Source organism: Vicugna pacos, chromosome 11, assembly GCF_048564905.1.
Source record: "Vicugna pacos chromosome 11, VicPac4, whole genome shotgun sequence".
In the NCBI taxonomy this organism is placed as follows: Eukaryota; Metazoa; Chordata; class Mammalia; order Artiodactyla; family Camelidae; genus Vicugna; species Vicugna pacos.
This window is the reverse complement of record NC_132997.1, coordinates 6,692,737-6,706,115: the sequence shown is the minus strand read 5'-3', so window position 1 is coordinate 6,706,115 and position 13,379 is coordinate 6,692,737. Positions and strand designations below refer to the sequence as shown.

At 43.4% G+C, this 13,379-nt stretch overlaps 1 pseudogene; it reads right to left on the bottom strand.

Moving 5' to 3' along the window:
- Positions 1-2,499: 2,499 nt before the first annotated feature.
- On the bottom strand, positions 2,500-12,994 carry LOC140699133 (olfactory receptor 6C75-like; annotated as a pseudogene).
- Between the last annotated feature and the right edge of the window lie 385 nt (positions 12,995-13,379).

Below are 13,379 nucleotides of genomic sequence, written 5' to 3'. Positions count from 1 at the left end.
GCCCTCAGCTCGTGACTGGTAATGTCACTTGGAGAGAAAGCCTGAGAGAAGCTGTGTCTCCTCCAGCTTTCTCCAAGTTCACCGTGGTCTGGACAGAGATGCTCTGCAGAAGCACGTCTCTGGGAAGCATCTGGCAGAGGCTGAAGTTTGTGGGGAGGGTACCATCTACCTGCAGAGTGGTAGGTCATCGGTGGTTTGCCTCTGTTTTCAATTTTTATCTTGAATACAAATTTGCACTGTTGCAGGACACAGGATTTCTTTTTCAAACTTTATGGGGCAGACCCAGGGTACTATCCATGTTGTACCTCATTCTGGAGAATGATGCTACTGTCCCCAGTAGGCAGCAGGAGGCTGTGCTCAAACTTCCTAACACAGAAACAGACTGTGTGACACTGGAAGTGTGTTCCTACATTCCAGCTCTTCATTGCTGCTTTGATGATGACCAGGCAAACAGGATGCTGATGCCACAGGACACCTTCAGGCTGAGGTCACTGGGAACTAAATGGTTACTTAGAGCAAGAGTTGCTGGGAGAGGTGGGAATCTCTCCCAAAGGGAAAAGGTGATTCTCATGGATGAAATAAAGGCTCTAAGGGCAAAATTTCTTGCCATTGCCCAATGAGGAATAATAGAAGTAAGAAATAAAGAAATGAAAATATAAATAAAGATAATAATGTTATTAATAGTAATACATAAAATTATTTGTTTATATTGTTATAATTTATATTATATAATGTATTTATATATACTTTATTATAATTATATTTTTGTTTTATAATAAAGTAAAAAATAAAATACAAATAAATAAAAATTAAAAATAATAGAAATAAAGAAATAATAAATTAGGGTTTTTTCCCCAGTATATCTTAGAATAAGCAAGCCAGTCACTGGCATTGGTTTCCCAGCACAGAACCTCTGATGAGGTGATCCAGGCACCCCGTGGAAAGCAAAGGGCAGCTTCTACTGAAGGAAAACAGGCCTTTCCTCCAGTCCTGGAGAAAGTCTTGGAATTCCTCCTTGCATTGCTGTAGCTCTATGACCCACATCCTTTCCTTAATTCCTTGGCTGAAGAATGTGCAGGAAAAGCCTTTCTTTCCCTCAGCTCCTGGAAAACTATCTGACATCTCATTCCTGTCATCCCTGTAGCCAGATCCTTTCTCTGGGAGAACCTAATTGAATAGCATGAACAAGAGGTTTATTCTCAGGACTGAAATCAAAGATAAAGGAAGGGGCTGGGAATGCAAAGGACAGTAAGAATTACATTAAACTCAAAATGACATTGAACTTCATGTGTTCCATTTGTGGTTTGGAGGGGGATGGAGGTAGGGGAGGAGAGGAAAGGAGGAGGTTTCTGCCTTCACTTCTGCTCCACTCCAGCTGAGAAGCCATACAGTGGTCCAACATGTCTGACTCCTCATGCTGCCCAGGACATTGGTGGGGGCATGGCAACCCAGGCAGCATATTTGTCATTCATACTCTTTTACAATCAACATCACACAATCTGAGGAATCTGCTCTCTGTCCATTCTGTAATTTGAAGCTGTCATTTTGTTCACATACTGTTTACAGAGTCCTTTCACATTTGTTCACTCAAATCAGTTCAGTGAGAGACAACCTGGGGAAAGCACCATGGGAGACTCTGAGGTCGTTTCCACTGATACAGATATATGTTTTATAGTAACAGCTTTAGGATAAGAACCAAATTAAGGATGCATTATGCAACTGAGGGGGCCAGAGCTAGAATAAATTATTTAGAAATCAGAAGCACTGATCTGCTCTGGGATGCTATGGATATTTCCGCTCCTTGGAGGATGGTATGAGAGCTAATACAGTTTGATTTCTTTCAGTGTGGAAATGATTTATACATGTGTAGCTGAGCTATTCAAAAATAGCAACTAAGAGCACATCTGATATAAACCATATATGTCCCAATATGAAAGGTACTATAACCATTATTTCCTTGGAGTACATATGGAGGGAATGTAACCCTGAGCATTGGTTACTATGCCCATCATTTCCTTCATAATCACAACCCAATATACAATTTTCCACCATTTAATTATATAAATGCCTTTTGGTAAATAGTTGCTAATTCTGTTGAATCATGTTTATGACCAGTGTGTAGTGAAATAGAGAGTATAAATTATAAAATATCAGAAACTTCAAGCACATGGTATATGTCACAGGGAAGACTAAAAATGTAGTAAAGGATTTTGCTATTAAAGTCAATTGTCATCAGTATGTGGAATATTTAAGAAGATACTCAAGCATAACAAGGTGAAAAATGGCCTTGAGAAAACAGATCTTCCTTTGCTGGGGAGGTGCAAACAGAGACCAAGTGAGGTCTGCCACAGACTTTCCACTACGACCCTGTGGACTGCTACATTGCCTGGAATGAAGACAAATGGTTTTTTAAAGCTTTACACTCCAAGGTCATGTGATTTATCTTGATATTTGCATCCTGAATATCATCTCCTTTAGAGCCTGGTGGACCTGCTTGTTTCATAGAGTATAGGTGACAGGGTTCAGCAGCGGGGTCACCACTGTGTTCACAAGGCAGCCTTCCTGTTGGAGCCCAGCCTGTTTGTTTCCTTTGGTTTCATGTATATAAAAACACAGCTGCTGTACATCAGAGAGAGGACAATGAGGTAAGAGGAGCAGGTGGAGACAGCCTTCTGTCACTCCTTGGCTGATAGGAGTTGCACAACTGTGATTACTATGTTGCTATATGAAATGATATTTATAAGGAGGGATGTCAAAAGGACACACAAATCAAGGACAAAGTGCAACATTTCAATAGATTTGGTGTCAGGACAGGAGAGATGGACCATGAGGCTAAGGTCACAGAAGTGAGGGATGACATGGGGGCCACAGAAGGATAACTGGGAAAGCTTCACCACTGGACCAGTGATGAGACTGAAGCCCAAAGCAAAGCAGCTGGTGACCAGAGGAAGCAAGTCCTCAGGTTCATGATGGTTGGGTAATGCTTGCAAAATGGCCAAGTACTGATCCAGAGATATCACAACTATGAGGAGGAAATCTGCTACTCCCAGAAATAAAAAGACAAAGTCTTGTATGAAACAAGCATCAAAGGAAATTGTTTGCCTAAAAGAAAGATGATCAACAATTTAGGAATAACAGTACTTGTGAAACAACACTCAATGAAAGAGAAAGTGCTGAGGAAAAAGTACATGGGTGTCTGGAGTCTGGAGTCAGCACAGGTGATGGTTCCTATGAGTGTACTGCCTGCAGTGGATGCCAGGTATGCCAGCAGGTGCACCAGGAAGAAGACTTTTTCCAGATGCTGGACAGCAGGAAACCCCTCCAAAGTGAATGCTTGGACAGCTGTCCCATTCCCCATTTCCATGGACATCTCTTTCCACAGCAGCAACACCTGTGGATCTTAAGCTACAATAAAGACATCACAGTGAGCACAAAGGATCTGAGCATAAGACCAAGCTATCTGACTACCTGAGAAGGTGGCTTCATGGATTGTAAAATAGTCTGGTCAGTTGGTTATTGAATCAGAAGGACCTGCTTTCAATACTAGTTCAATTCTGAGTTCTAATCCCTGAGAGAGAGGTTATCTTTGGAAAATTATTTAACCTTTGCGAACTTCATTTTCACCCGATGTAAAGTGAAGATGACAGGATCTACCTGTTCATGTACTTGTGAAAATTAGGTAAAATAAAGCATGTAATTCACTTGTCATATGATATCAATGATTTCTATGTGCTCCTCAAAGTATAATTTTAATATTTAAATCATAATCTATTATTAAACATAGCATAATGAGTAGGCAGTATTGTTCACATTTGTATCCTTATCAAACACTTAACTGTGTTTTACAATACTATCAATTTATAAAGACAATAGTAATATACTAATATTCACTTTGAAAATCCCTTGTACAATATGCAAAAATCCTAGGTTCAAATTATCATCATCTTCTTCCTCATCCTCACCATTTGCTGAGAACTCTACTAGTGCTTAGTATTATACTGGTCACTGAAATTCAGTGTTTCTATTACTCTTTACAATAATCATGAGTGTTAGTTTGCCCCTACCCCTTCTGCTTAAGGACAATTAGAGGCTTAGAAAAGTTCCAGAGAGGTTATGTCACACAGCTGGGACTTTAACTAATTATGTCCGAATCCAAAGCCCATGCTGTTTCCAAATGCTGCAACACAATATTTAAAATAGAAACAAATCTCTTGGTGATGATCTCTTACCGTTAAGTGAAAGTTTAGCTTTATTTATCTTTATTTTTCTATTATTCAGTTAACCTAATTGATGAATTACTGACCCACAGAATGACACAGGTCTTAGAGTTGTTCTAGTTTACTATAATCAGTCTAGAGAAGAGTCTGGAGACCAGGGATGTTGGGAGTTTCTCCAGGATACAGTATAAGTTGTAAGCCTAGGATTTACTCCAGTCTTCTGAGGCCCCATGCTGGCAGGAAAGAGAGATGGGGAGTGACAGTAGTTCACAGGATTAGCCAATTTAAGAAAGTAACCTCAGGACATAGCATTCATGCATTTACTTTTACATCAATGCTCAGTGAACATTCTCTTTCTCTCCTCAGTCCCCTCAGTAAATTATTTCTCTTATGATGCTGTTTGGCTCTAGCATCTCAATACTAAGGTGAAAATCTACAGTGTGGAGTGTCTTCCTTTCTAACTTGCCATGGACTAAGTTCTCAGAAGTGATGCTCATGCAACCAAGCTGCTCCCCCTAGAGTGGCATTGTCCCCAGGGTAGACTGGAGGAGCTGCTGCTAATGTTTCAGTGACAGCAGGAGATCCTCCAAGTTACCACTGTCCTGGTCCAGGCACACCAGATTCACCTCAGGGGGGAACAGGGCTTCCTCCTCTTGTAGTCATTCTCTTCCAAGAAATCAACAGCTTTCTCTGCACTGAGGGGAAAGGAGAGGAAAAGGAAACATAGTTGTCACAGCCTATTGTTCCAGAATGAGGTGAAGATGCCTCCTATGTTCTCAGTGTTCCTGGCTGAAAAAGCCCTGTTTTAATAACCCAGAATTTTTCATAGGCAAAGGTCACATGGCAGCTTTGAACCCTGAAACCTAGAAGAGGAGCAAATGGAATATAATGGCCACACTTCACCACTCCAAATTCTGGGTGAAAGCTTGATTCTGGGACTAATCAAGGTTCTAGGACTAATTAAGATTCTGATGGAAGTTCTGCCTCTGCCTCCCTCAGTTGGTAACAGCTCACCTTATATACAACAGTGTTGTCCTCCAACAACACCAGCTAATGGGAGCAGGCAGCTTCTTCTGAGTCCAGCCCTGGGAGATGCTGAGACAAGTCTTCTGCGGATGTACATCATTTTCTTGGTCACATCTGCTCCAAGACACCTTCAGTTGCATTCCATCTGCCATTATATCCTCACCTTTCTGTTTCTAAGTATCCTTGTTTCACTGCATCAATGATGAAAAACTCCAAACATATAGTCCTGAGGCCCCTGTGATAGTTTTCCTACAAGACTGTGGTCACTGTGCAGGATGTACCCAGTGAGCAGAGAGCACAGGCTCTCAAACCTCATTAGGAGCTGAAAGGACCAGAGTTAGGAAGTAAAGGCAGGGCTGGTGCTCAAAGGACAGCTATTGGTCACTGTTGAGAATAAGGGTTATTGGCATAATCCTTATGTTTATATTTCCATTGTTTCTGGTAATATGGGCCCAGATTTCCAGTGTTTCCAGGATAGAAGAAAATTTCAAGATTTGAAAGTCAGCCAGGGTTTTTTAAAGAAATTATATGACAATTTCCCATGGGTTCCTAAAATCCCAATTTGCATGTTGCTAATGATTCCAAGTAGAAGTCCAGACTAGAACTTCCTATATGTGACATGTACATTGAAGCCAGAGCATAAAGGGTAAGAGAACATTTCTGTCAAGAAAAAAAGCTGGATTATATTTAGACTTTCATCAGGCTTTTGGAAATGATGGTTTTCAAGGAAGGAGATGGGGAGGGGGAAAGCCACCTTCCTCTCTTAACTATTCTTCAAGCCTCTGCCAACATTTTAATTTTTTTCATAGGATATATTTGTCTGAAGAATATTTTGGTTGTTCCTGCCTCCATGCTCTTTGGAAAAGGGAAACATACGCTTCTTCCTCTTCAGGGGAAAAAAGGAACACTAGGTAGTTTGTGTGATATCTCTAACCTGGCCTGCCTCTCTATAAAAGAATCTGTAAAGTGGATCCCCTGATTACTTCTAGAGCAGAACAAGAAGGGAGAGATAAGAGCTCCATGGTGGAAAAGCTGTTGCCATGGCAACCACTGGCTTGGAAGGCTGCTTCTCTCCCTGGGTACCCCAGCTGGGCTGCTGCAGCAGGACTGACTTATTTTTGGTGGCCTCTGGTTTCCCATCAAAAGCCAAGAAAGAAGACTAAACTCCCAAAGTGCATTTGCAGGAAACACTGGGGTATATGGTAGCTATCTGGAAATCTGTTCTGCCTAAATTGTCCCTTACCTGTCTTGATCAAATCAAGTCAAAGCAAATGTCATAGAAATTTTCATGCATGTTCACTGAATCCCAACTTCCCAGAAATGAACAAAATTATTTTTGTAACATTTGTCTATCTAAACATTGTTTTCAATCCAGGTCAAACCAAACCTTGTCCTCATTGTCATATTTTCAGTTAGAAGGTGGGGGATATAAAGAATAATAGGAGGTGAATTATAGAAGCTGGAACAACTTGAGACTCTACAAAGTAAAGAAATGTTTTAAATTTTCCTTGGTCTATGTTTTTCTTTTCTGGATGGTGTCTTCACAGTCCTCCAACAATCACTAGTTTTACACTTTTAATGATACCTGGAGTTTCAACTTATCTTTAAATTTTTCAGTATTCCTTGTGGTTTGAGGATTTAATTGGCAATTAGAGCAAATAAAGGGATAGTTTGTAAAACTGTATTTGTGATTATCTAAACATGGAAGGATAAATCAAACATCATTGTGTGGATTTATTCTCTGCAAAATATTATATTTACCATTCTGTCTGAGCCAGTTTTCAAAAAAATTAGACTGCACTAATATTCAGAATCTAGATAAGAATTTTTTTGTTGTTTAAAATATACCTGGTTAATATGATCTGATCATAGAACAGTTTTAATTTCTAGCATTATATCCCTGAGTAAGAAGGCTATGTAAGGACTAAGGACAGATAAATCCTACTGTCTATGATATTGTCAGAGAGGAACTAGGGGATGATGTGTTGAACAGGAAATGGGGGTTGGGGTGGGCAAAAGCACTGTCAATAGACTGAACCCCAGTCTGAGTGTGACCTTGTTGTAATACCAAACTGTCTCTTCACGGAATATCCATTAAAATAAGCCAACAATCCCAATGGGGACCAAAAACACACCAGCTCTGATCCAGAGGGCTCATTAATATCAAAACTAGTAACATCCATCCATATAAGAATAACCATATTAATGTAGGTATTTTCCAACTTGGGGCCAGGAGGGGAAGCTGACAGTATAGGGCAATTATCATATCTAGATTTATTTTCTTTTTCATTCATGTATGGAAAAAAATCTTTTTAAACAAATTTCCACTTTAGAATGATAAGTAAAGCTGAATAATGTGGGTGAGACAAGAAGAAGTGGAAAAAGCTATCTGTAAATCTCAGAAATAAAGCAATTTTGTAAGATTTTGGATCCTTCAGTTTCTATTAATTTCTTCATAGGGTTCTCATGCTTATCTCTGATGTGTGAACATTCCAGCTGTTAGAATATCAGTGGTTCTAAGTGGTGTCTCTAACACCAAGATTCCTAAGCATCTTTATCTCAGGACCTTCCCAGCATGGAATGGTAAATGTTGCTTTGCAAGGCAAAGGTTTTACATATAGTATAGAAGAACACTCCAAATCAAATTCCTTTGAAATGGAGGCAAAGATCACATTTAAAAGTTCACATATCTCCTGATAACACCCTCACAGCTTACTACATGACATACAATTTTACAGTTGTGGGAGGGGAATCTACTAAGAGAAGATGAAAGATGTGCAATGGAGAGAGAAAAGTAATTTATATAATCCCCTTTTAGGAAACATGATCCTTTTGTCTGGACTTGAGACATCACCTCACCCATTAGCACTGTACTTGTCAATGTCATGAAGTCAGTTTGTAAGAGTCCTAAGATTCAAGAAACCACATTCATCTTCCTTCCACACATGTAACTCTAGGGATCTCAGAGAGATCAGAGCTGTTTGTACAGTTGTGGGGGTGATGCTACCCATAACAGTCCTCTTATTCAGCACTTGTCACTGTTTAGAAGCAAATACTTGCAAAGAATTATCAGGAACCAGAGGAGATACACTGGATTTTTTCCAACCTCCTAATATGACTGGACTGCTCAACTTTGGGTGGAAGTAGCTATCTGCATCTCCCTTACTTGGGAGGTCAGGCTAACCACAAGGCAGGGATGGAAAGGGCTAGTGCAGGCATAGAGGGGGGGGCGTGTGTCAGACTTATTGAGAAGCACACCCTTATCTCAATGTAACACCTTAAAGAGGTTCAGCCTCATCAAATGACTCCACCTGGGCCTCAGGTGCCATGACCAGTGGTGGACACTAGCTCAAGCTGGAGCAGATTATCTTCCCCGGGAGTCAGAGTGCTCTGAAGGCACATACCTCTGGGAAGCTAGGGTCTGCCAAGTGCATGGGGACGTGGTAAAAGTCAAAAGACAAGAATCAAAAAATCAGCTGTGCAGAGACACAGGGTGCAAGAAGATTTTGTTAATGTAAAGAGGGAGGGGAGAAGCTACCTTGGTCTAGTTTTAGTTCCTGATTACATCCATATCTGAAGCTTTAACTGCTCTTCCTGTCTGTGCAACACCATGAGAAATATCCCTGGATATTAATGACAAACTCCCCAATTTCTACAACCCATTTGCTACAAGTAGTGCCTGAAATGTTTTAGCACCCTTCCCCATCTTTCACTCAGCTATCTCCAAGCCATTCTCCAGGTCCCAGCTTAACAGCACTTCCTGCAGGAAACCCTCCGGGACTACTCCTCAAACCTTGGATCCACTTTTTATGGGTTTAAAAGGTAGCACTCTGCACCTCATCATAGTCAGGAAATGTGATTAGTTTCCTGTTAGACTGTAAGCACCAAAGCGTAAAAACCACTTTGATCCTACTGCTTAGCACACAGGTCAGGTACATGCTCAGTAACATTACTAAATGAATGAAAACCAAGAAACTGGTGAAGGTATGTAGGAGGAGTGAGAAGGATCAACACTGATAAACACCGCTCTGATAAAAATGAAGCTGCTTTGACCCTACCTTTCTGACCTCTTCCAAGTTTCTGGTTCCTCCTTCTTCCATCTCCACAAAAGGCCAAAGCTGGCCATGAAAATCATCATGTTATACTTTGGGGCCAACACATTCAGGAACCCAGGCTGGAGGAAGCATGTTTCCAGGTAACTCGCTGTAACAGAGGAAAGTCTATACTAGTTTAGGAAAAAAGAATAATGACAGGTTTTGAGGTCTAGACAAATCTCAGTTCTGCTCTACATTTACTGGCTGTGAACCCTGGACAAGTTACCTGAGACCTGGTTTCCTTATCTGTAAAGTGAAAAAAATAATACCTCAAAGATGAGGATGAAAATGACTTTGAAACCACAGCACCTAAGGCAAGCATGCAACTAATGTTAGCCAGCTGGTCATGGTGAAGTCCACGCAGACCTCACCCCTACACCCCACCCCAGCTCCTACCAGCCACGGATGGGTTCAGAGCCCAGAGCCTACCCTAAGACTGCGCATCTGAGAGACACGTTGGAGAATATCTATCCTGTTGGCTTTCCAGTGTATGGGAGCCCTGAGAAGTGAAAGAGAAAAAAAGAAACAAAAAGGAAGAAAGAGCATCTTAGGGTCAGGTAGGTGGGTGGGCAGAGCAGGCTGGAGGCGTGATGGGGTAGCTCAAGATGTTTTTTGGGGAATCACTTGTTTTTTACTTAGTAGGTGCATTACTGTGAGCAAGGTGAGGAATAAACTATACATAGTTCCTGGAGAACTCAATTGGGATGCTTTTCATAAGAATATTTTATTAATACTTGAGAATTGAGAACATACAAATTAAATTCACCAGAAAGGCATATAAATTATAGCTAACCACCAGGAGCACATTATTTGAGATGTTACTAATATCAAAATGAATTTTGTTTGCATTTTACTTGCCCTCAAAACTGTTCAGAAACTCTAGATTTTCTGTTGCTCATGTAAGATAGTCTCCTCACATCTTTGAGCTCCAAAAACCAAACAAAAGAATTCTTTATAAAAAGTCAAATTAATAGTTAAACCAGCACAACTAGGAATCTGGTCTGGAGCCTCTGTTGAAGACTTATAGCACTGCTGGTCCTGCCTTTCAAACAGGTGGTACCAACACCCAGTAAAGCCCCAGGGAGGGATGGGGGAAGTGCTAGAGCTGAGAGGAATAAGGACAAGTTCATGGAGGAGATGTATCTCAGAGGGAGGCAGGACCTGACTAGGGCCCAGCCTTTCTTGGGGATGAGCTGGAGGGAGACACCACTGGCATCTTAGCAGGATGCTCCTCCGGTGCAGGGACTGAATGTGCTGAGCACACAATGTAGGCAGGTCATTTGGCACGTCCGCCTCCACCACATACACACTGAAGGACAATAACATCTCCAGTCAATGTAACAACAACAAGCAAAACAAAACCCACACACATATCAAAATGCCCCTGGAGCCTGGATGAAAATCACACCCACTGAGCACCCCTAAATAAGTAGAAAGAAGAGACAAGAACAGCAGGTAGAAAGTCAAAGAGAGACAAAGGGAAACACAAAATTTTATGAGGGCCCAGCAGAAAAAGGGCATCCTTCAGTGACTTTCCCTGCCAAATCAAGTCCCGACTCCTTAGAAAACAAAGCCCTTCAGAACTCGACCCCACCTATCCCAGCTGCCTCCACTCCAGCTTTCTCCCCAAAGACACTCACCTCCACCCTCCCTTCCCAGACAACTCCTGGTTTTCCTGACCAGAGGTGCCATGTTTAGACTTCTGGGCCTTGGCATGTGCATTCTCCTCTACCTGGAGTGCACTTCTCAGGGCAAACTCCCAGTCATACATCAACACCCAGGACGAAGGTTTGTGAAGCCAGACACACATAGCCCCACGCAGGTGCACAACAATCAGACCTATGCCAGATAAGAGATGCTGTGGGCAGTACTGTCTTTCCGTTACCTTCTAGGACCTTATTTCTTTTAGGCCTGACCTAATTTAATTCCTCTTATGGCTCTTAACCTGCTGAGTTCACGTGAATCTTCCCAACTGTGTACTGTGAAGCACTCTGTTCACGAAGAGAATGAAAATATTCAAGTATTTTTTAAAAAGAATTTTCACTAGTCTTTGTACCTAGCTAGCATATGAAGTAAAACATTCCCTATATTTCTAAAATTATGACCAAATTTAAATGTTTCTGAAACAAATTTGCTTGTAAGAGTAAAATATGCTAAAATTCCAAAATTATTAATAACACTAATTAAGGAAAACAGGGCCTAATGAAAAGAGCTCTGACAACTGAAACAGGATCTCACTCTACAATCTCCAATCTCTTTAGTTGTGTGATCTTAGGAACTGGCTTCATCTCAAAATACTTTCTCATTTGAGAAAGAGAGATAGCACTGCCCTCCCCTCTCTGCAGGGAGCTGTTCAGGTAACAGGAGACAAGGTATCTAGCACAGTACCTGACACGATGTGTTCATAAATAGTCTGTTTCCTTCCTTCAACACAAAAGATACGCTCACATGAAGGTTTAGGTGTAAGGGAGTCCACACCTCCACAATTCTCCATCAGCACAAAATATCACAACAGTTAGTTGTAATAAAAAAAAACAACAACACCGTCACCCCCAAACCACGAACATTTCTGAGGGATCTGGAGCCAGACAAGGGAGCCTGCATGTGGTTGTGCAAGAACTCCATCAGGGCTGCATACACACTGACCACTAGAGCATTAACAGGAAAAGTACACAGTCATCGTGCTAAAACCTCAGGATACCTTTATGTTAGAGCTCATGCAGGTTAAAAGGAGGGAAAAGTCAAATTAGGCCCAACTCCAATAGACTCCTTAAATAAATCAAGACAGCGATGCTGACTTACCCTTCCTGAAAGGCGAACAGTACCATGCCTAAACCATTTAAAATACTTCAGGATTGAAGCATTCCACACCAGCACTGGTGCCACTACATAATTTAGGAAGCCTGCACAGGGGACCACCACGGGCACTACGGAAGGTGCTGAACCAATGCAATTCGCGGAAAACACAGGCGAGGGGGCGGAAACCGGACGATGATTTCTGGGTTGTGCACACCCGCACCTGCGAACCGCTTTCCAGACCACGGCCGCCTCCTCAAGCATTTGAAGTATTTCGCGGCTTCACTATGGGGACGGCAAGGGAAAGCGGCGAGGCGAGCACCCTGGGGCTGGGGGCCGTTCCCGTCCGAGGTCCCGGGGTCCCCGGTGCTGGCGTCCCCGGTCCCGGCCTCCGCCCCCCGAGCCCCTCCCCCACTCCGCGCGCCCAGCGAGGGCCGCCCGGGAAGCGCCGCGAGTAACGCCCCAGCCCGAGCGGCCCGGCCCCGCACGAGACCCCCGGCGCGCGGACCGCGGGGCAGCCCGGCTGCGGTCCGGCCTGGCTCGGGGTCGGGGTCGGGGTCGCGGGTCGGGGCCGACGTTGCGTCTGAGGCGGCCTAGACCGGGGGGAAGCGGGGCGAGCGCGGGGAGCACGCGGGGCGCGGACACTCACCACATCACGCCCGAGGAGCCCTCGCCCATGAGGTTGCTGGAGCGCGGCCCCACGGCGACCAGCTCGGGGCCGCGCCCGCCGCCGCCGCCCAATACTTCGCGGCCGCGGCTCGGCCCACGCTGCGCCTCCCGGAGGGACCGCGCGGCCGCAGCCGCTGCAGCCGCCGCCTCAGGAGAGCTGCGGAGCGGCGAAACCGCCTGACGCTCGGACCAACTGCCAGCAGCCGCTCGCCTGCCTGAGGAGCTGACGGAAATATGGCGGAGGGAGGGGCCCGGCCTAGGAGGGCTCGGAGAGGGCCCTGGCAGCGAGCGCGCCGATTGGCTCCTGTGGTCCAGGGGCGGGGCTGCGCACTTAGTATAGACATGTGTGTGAACTGGTGTCCTCATAATTTGTATTCATTGTTTTTCAATTAGGAATAATTTTGCTGTGAACATCTGTATACCAGTTTTGGGGAGATCTATATTTTCATTTCTCACAGCTATATGCCTGAGATTGTCATGGCTGCGTTATAAGGAAACTCTATGGTTAGCCTTTTTAGAAACTGCCTTTATCCAAAGTGCCTGCACCATTTACATATTTCCACTAGAAGACTATGTG